The sequence below is a fragment of the Dipteris shenzhenensis genome, chromosome 13 (assembly GCF_047967505.1).
Source record: "Dipteris shenzhenensis isolate YYH24624 ecotype China chromosome 13, Dip_SZ_1.0, whole genome shotgun sequence".
Classification (NCBI taxonomy): Eukaryota; Viridiplantae; Streptophyta; class Polypodiopsida; order Gleicheniales; family Dipteridaceae; genus Dipteris; species Dipteris shenzhenensis.
In genome coordinates this window covers 41,886,703-41,893,289 of record NC_141608.1, presented here as the reverse complement: position 1 = coordinate 41,893,289, position 6,587 = coordinate 41,886,703, and the positions used below count along the sequence as shown (strand labels likewise).

General features: G+C 41.4%; 1 pseudogene across 1 annotated transcript; it reads left to right on the top strand.

Annotated features, from left to right (window-relative positions):
- The first annotated feature begins 1,574 nt into the window (after positions 1 to 1,574).
- LOC147895419 (pentatricopeptide repeat-containing protein DOT4, chloroplastic pseudogene) lies at positions 1,575 to 5,957 on the top strand (annotated as a pseudogene). Its single transcript, XR_015542000.1, has 2 exons — positions 1,575 to 4,506; positions 5,897 to 5,957. The product of XR_015542000.1 is annotated as a pentatricopeptide repeat-containing protein DOT4, chloroplastic pseudogene (transcript).
- The last annotated feature ends 630 nt before the right edge of the window (positions 5,958 to 6,587 follow it).

Genomic DNA, 6,587 nt, shown 5'->3' with positions numbered 1-6,587 from the left:
GAAATTAAAGGAATCTTGATGAGTTGTAATCATACGTTACAGTAAATAGTTCTGTTATGATAATTTTTAAAGATATAGAAATTATAATTCTGCATGTTGAAAGGTGTGAAAAAAAATCGAATTCATTAACTAAAACTGAATGTTTTAGTATTGGCGAGTTTTAAACATAGTATTGGCGAGTTTTAAACATTTATGTTATGGTTTTAGCTAGTAGACACTAGTAGAACTGGTACATTTCCTTTTCTTATGGTCAGTAGTAGGTTTATACTAGCAGTATTGGCACATTTTTTTTCTTTAGACAGATCATTCTGGTAGAACTGGTAATGATAGTAAGAAAGTAATAATAATGTTTGTTGATACTAGCTAATTTAACAAGTATTTATTAGCAGACAATTCTTGACTATCACTAGTGCCAGATTTGGAAAGACAAATTCTGGTTAGTATTATAGCCTTTTGACAGTTCTAGAAGTGGCGATACTGACAATTTAGACTTTGTGAATCTATTTAATCAGTTTTTACATCAGCGGCCATAAAAATTTGGCATTAGTTTTAGTGATGCTTTGCCTTTCGTGGCATTATTAATTCTGCAAAAAAAAGAAAAAGAAAGAATTGCCTTTTGGAAAATGTTTTGGAGCATAAACTCCTTTAAATATAAGACAATTGCTTGTTGTTGTAATTGCAGACGAGAATACTATGAGTATTGATTGAGTTGTAAATAGGGTTCTAATTTCCTTTTTAGATGAGTTTAATCGTGGTATGAATTTTTAGAATATGTGCATTTGTAAAGGTACACACTTTCTAAAGTATAATGTTATTTTCTATAGCAAATCAATTTTCTATTGAGGAGAAAGAGAACACTCTCTTCACCCCAGCAAGTCCTCTCCCATCACCACTCATAATACTAGCCCATCTTTGTTGCATGTTGTAGCCTCGATGTTAGCAGCTTCCCCTCCTCCTTCTGTGAAAGGTTCTCCTAACTCTATAGGCAATGTGTCAAAAGGTCTCCCTATGAGAATCCAGTTGTAGAGGTAACAAAGCCAAAACCCTCACCTTTGGAGCTGAAACTTCAAACATTACATCTCATGTAGATCCCTTGCCATTAACTCCACCAGGATCACCTTAAAATTGGAATGTAGGGGAAACGCTAGCACCTGTATTGCTGCCGAAGAGTAAGCCCTTGTATGTTCAAGACATTGACTAATTTATAAAAAATGGAGTCTTTGAGGGTAGAGTCCTCAGCAAATATGGGACTTACATGTTGCAGAATCTCTCATACCCCAAGTCCCTAAAAGTTGACTTGGTAGATAGGAAGGGGACTGGGTGCATAACTTGGCACATAGATGAGGTATATTATGTGAGCTTTGTAAAGACATCTCTCTACTCTTGTCCGCCTCCAAATTTTTTTGGCCGGCCTTGGACTGCTGCCCAAGAAAAATCGTGTGCCCAAACTTGATTGTAAGCATGTGGGCGCCAATTTGTGAAACCATTTGAAGGGGGACGATTGAAATGGAAGCATGCTATTGGGGGATATAATTTTTGCTAGGAAGTGTGACCATTTTTGCTAGGAAGTCCAAGCAAAATTAATAGGCAGCTAATGAGACTCGAACGAAGACAACAAATTACAATACAAGGTGTTCTCATCAAACCGAGTAGAATTGGCAGCTTCGAAGGTAACAGCAGGATATGGAGGAGCACATTGAAGCTCGAGCTCTAGCTATGGAGAACGACCCCTTTGGTCTTGGCTTCAATCCACATTCCTGCTCTCATTTGCCACGCTTCCCAGACGGAAGATTTCTTTTTAGGAACGACGCACCTCCTGATCACGCCTTCATCTTCTGCTTCTGCTATCAGCATCAGACTCGACCTAGCCTCTGGAGTCCTCTTTTCTTTCGCCACAGAGAACCTCCCACTCGGCAGAGTATACAGCCCATCGCTGCCGCTTGGGTTTTTCGTAACATGAAAACATATATACACATGTACATGTGTTCGTGGCAAGCACAACGCTTGTTTTATGTATGCGTGCATAACTTTGGGAGCCAATTGGGTAAAACGTACACTCAGAAATTCAGCCGTTACTACCGTGGCCTTTAGACTGCTTTGGTCGCTCTTAGCAAGCATTACCCATTGCTGCTGTTACGCCCTTCGTTGTTTTTGAATCAGATGCTGCTGCTTTTTCGACATGGCAGGGCGGATAGAGGTAGCAAGTTTGCTCAAAACTTGGCACTTCCAATTCTAAGTCACATAGATAAAAAAGCAATTCAGACATCCCTTGAAACTTACATAGCCTTTTTACAGGCGTGCATTAACACAAAGTCCCTGGCAAAAGGAAAGGAGGTTCATGCTCGCATTATCAGAAGTGGACTCAAACTGGATAATCCCTTGGAGAAGGCAATCCTGAACCTGTATGCCAAGTGTGGGAGCATGGAGGATGCTCGCCGAACGTTCTACAGCATAAGGTTCCGTGATTTATCTGTCTGGAATATGATGATTGCAGGTTATGCCAATTATGGCCTTTCGAAGGACGCTTTCAACCTTTTTCAGAAAATGGAACAAGAAGGTGTGTGCCCGAATGAGGTGACATTTTTGAGCGTCCTGAAGGCCTGTGCCAGCCTTGGAGCCCTGGTAGAGGCCAAGTGGTATCATGCACAGGTTATAGAGCAAGGATTTGCTTCAAATATATTTGTAGGGAGCACCCTTGTTGACATGTATGTGAAATGTGGGAGCATAGATGATGCACGTGGAGTATTTGTCAATATGTCTGAGCGCAATGTTGTTTCTTGGAGTGCAATAATTGCAGGATACGTACAATGTGGGTTTACTGATGAAGCTTTCAAGCTCTTTCAGCAGATGGAGTATGAAAATGTAAAGCCAAATGAGGTCACTTTCATAAGTATTTTGAAGGCTTGTGTCAGCCTTATCGACCTGGAAAGGATCAACCGGATTCATGAGCAAATTATCAAGAGTGGATATGAGTCCAATGCGATTGTTGGGAACGCTCTTGTGGACACATATGCCAAATGTGGAAGCTCAGAGAATGCACGCAGAGTCTTTGACAACATGCCTGAACGAAATGTCATCTCATGGACTGCAATGATTTCAGGATATGCCCAAGAAGGCAACGCTGAAGATGCTTTCATGCTGTTTCAGCGAATGGAACATGAACGTTTGGAGCCAAATGAGTTCACGTTTACCACCATCCTCAAGTTGTGTGCCAGCAAGGCAGTACTGGAAATTGGCAAACAAATATACGCTTCAATGATTAAAAGCAGAATCGAGGCCAGCATTTTTGTGGAAAATTGCCTTATTGACCTGTATGTCAAAAGTGGTATAATGGAAGATGCACATTTGGTCTTTAGCAAAATGCATGTACGAGATGTGGTCTCATGGAGTGCAATGATAGGAGGATATGCTGAGCATGAACATCCAGAAAAGGCTTTCAAACTCTTCCGGCAAATGGGATATGAAGGAGTGGAGCCAAACGATGTGACCTTCATTAGCGTCCTTAGGGCGTGTGCCAATCTGGCAGCTTTAGACAAAGGCAAGGAAATCCATGATTGTATCATCAGAAGTGGGTTTGAAACTTACATCTTTGTTGAGAACAGTCTTGTTGACATGTACTGCAAATGTGGAAGTGTAGAGGACGCATGTCAAGTTTTCACCAAAATGGCCAAACGTGATATAATCTCCTGGAATGCCTTGCTTGCTGGATTGTCTCAACATGGACATGCCGAGGCGGCTTTCAAACTTTTTCAACAAATGGCAAAAGAAATTTTGAAAATAGATCACATTACTTTCTTAAGCTTGATCTCTGTATGCAGACATGTTGGCCTAGTCCTTGAAGGCTGTCTTTACTTTGACATTATGAGTCGGGAGCATGGCATTAAACCAAGAATTGAGCATTGTGCCTGCATGGTTGACCTTCTCGGCCGTGCAGGTTGTCTACAAGAGGCATTGGGGTTCATCCAAAAGTTGCCCTTTGATTCTGTTATGGTGTGGATGGCATTGCTTGGTGCTTGCAGAATTTCTGGAGATATAGAGATTGCACAACTCGCATCTGAAAGTATCCTTAAGTTGGCACCAGAGAACACTGCAGCTTTTGTGTTGCTATCCAATGTTTATGCTGCAGCTGGCAGGTGGGGGGACAAAGCAAACGTTAGAAAAGGGATGGAGCAAAGTGGCATAAAAAGTGAGGCTGGTGACAACCAAATTTCTGTGGACAATGAGGTGCACATGTTTAGAGCAGGATACATCACACCTGCAATTACAGGAAATTCATGAAGGATTGAGCAGATCGTGCAAGCAAATCGACAAGAAGGGTTATACGCTGACACTTCCTTTGAGCTATGTGATGTGGGAATGGAGCAAGTTGAATTTGCACTCTCCCATTACTGCGAGAAGCTGCTGATTGTTTTTGGGTTCACAAAACTGGCTGGGATACCATTCTTATTTTTTGCATATGCATTATTGTCACACTGCCACCAAGTTGATCTCCAAATTTGTAAGAAGGTACATTCTTGTAAGGGATGCTAGTCAATTCCACCAATTCAGGGACAGGACTTGTTATTGTGGGGATTATTGGTGATTGCAAAAGAAGGTACATGGGTTTACTTTTTGGTCATGGATTTATTAGTGGGTTCCGTTGTTTGATCTTTTCACACAAAATTTCCAAAGCTGTCTCCTGCAGACACAAATATACCCCCAGTCAGATCTTTGCAAATACTCTTTGCTTTCCCACTATGATCTTCTCATGATGATCGAGTGATGCAGCTTTGAAATACCTTCAAGATGGTCGCATTGAGATCCTACATGTGCTGCTCTGCCAAGCGGTGTGGACACATCAAATTTTAGTTGTGCACTGTTGCATTTTTTACATGAAGATATTCTCTTTACATTGGGAGGGGGATTTACCTTATGAAACCTGATATTCCCTTGTCATCTTTACGATGCTTCACATGCATGTAGCTAGACATTGAGTTCCAGCTTATGCTTATAGGTAACATGTGCACATCCTCAGCTTAAACTGGTGCATACTTACAAGAAGATTTTTCAAGTTGTTTCAGTATCTTCTTTAGGTTTAAAAGTTGATATCCATGATAATCAACAACCTGAGTCACGTTGACTCAACCATCTCTGATGTGCCTCAATATGGAGTGATCGCTTGCCAATTTGATAGTATCTCTTGTCTTTGCACAAGAGTGCCGTTATCTCTCAATATAGTAATTCAATCATATCAGTTCTCCAAAAGGGTTATAATACAAGAAAAGTAACGAAGTCTGTCCTAGGTTTAGTTGTCATATCTTTGGAATTTTCGCTTCGCTTGTGTTTAGGATCCTTGAAGGTAGATTCAAAATCCTAAGTGGGGGGATTCAAAGCCCAATTTCTTTTAAGTTCTTAGGTTTTTCCATTCTGGAGGTATGTGCTCTTAGGTACCTTTTTTAGTTTTGTTTCTTATTTTATCTATTATCTTTAAATTCAAATAAATAAATAAATAACCAATTAACTAAAAATAATGAGAATATTTATTTTTGTGTGTGTGTGTCGGTGTTTCATTTGGTTTATCTTTGTTTTCTTGTGTTAGCATTAGTTTATTGAGATAGGCCTATGGACTTGCTAGAGATTTCCTTGTCCAAAGGGTTTTAATTACCTTGAGGCTGACTAGGGCAAATTATATAAAATCATGGCCAGTCTTGCATGGCCTTTTGGTACTAATCATGAGGTAGAAAATTCCTCTTACCCATAGAGTCCTTTTGCTTTTGAGGACTGGAGGGTTCAAACTCCCCGTTGCTTTTGATGGCTGATCAATTTTAAAGGCTTGACTTTCAGTAGAAGCTTTATGTTTTGCTATAAATTCATCATAGATCTGAGCATATCTAATGTCTTTTTCCAATGGGCATAGGGGCTGCATAAAAGGGCACATGGTGTGGGCTGCAGAGCTGGGCAAAGACCCATCAAAAGGGGCAGCCAGGAGGTGCTTTTAGCCACCAGACGAGTTGTCAGCCAGTTGACCAAACCCTAACTGGGTCGGCCAGAACAGGAGGCTTCCAGCCCGTGGCGGTTGTAGACGCTTGCAGAGTAGCATTGCAGGCTGCATCAAGGCTAGAAGGAGCAGGAGAAGGCAGCAGCAAGGGCACAGAAGTCAGCCCAGATCCAGCCATCAGAAGTACGCTCCAGGCACTTGCAGGGTGAAGCAAAGGCATCTGCAAAGGACTGAGCACATCACCAGAAGTGTAGAAGGGAAGCTGACAGAATTTTATCGAGAAATTCTCGAGAGAGCAGAATTGTGGACAACAGTACGCAACCTCAGAACTAACACTAGTGGACATGTATTGGATAGTGTTAGTGCACCTTTTTTCACTGCTCCTGCCCGCTGTGGACAGACACTATACGAAGCTTGTGCAAAATCCCGCCATCTCCTCAAGCCCCTGATGGACTCACAAGTCTTATCACCCAGACTCTCTCTCTTTCATGCTTTCTTACGGTTTTTTTACCCTTCTTTCATTTCACATACTTTAATTATCTCTTCACCCCTCTCTCTTCTTACTATTTAAAACAAACCCCCCCTCCCCCCCCCCTCTCCCCCTCTCTCT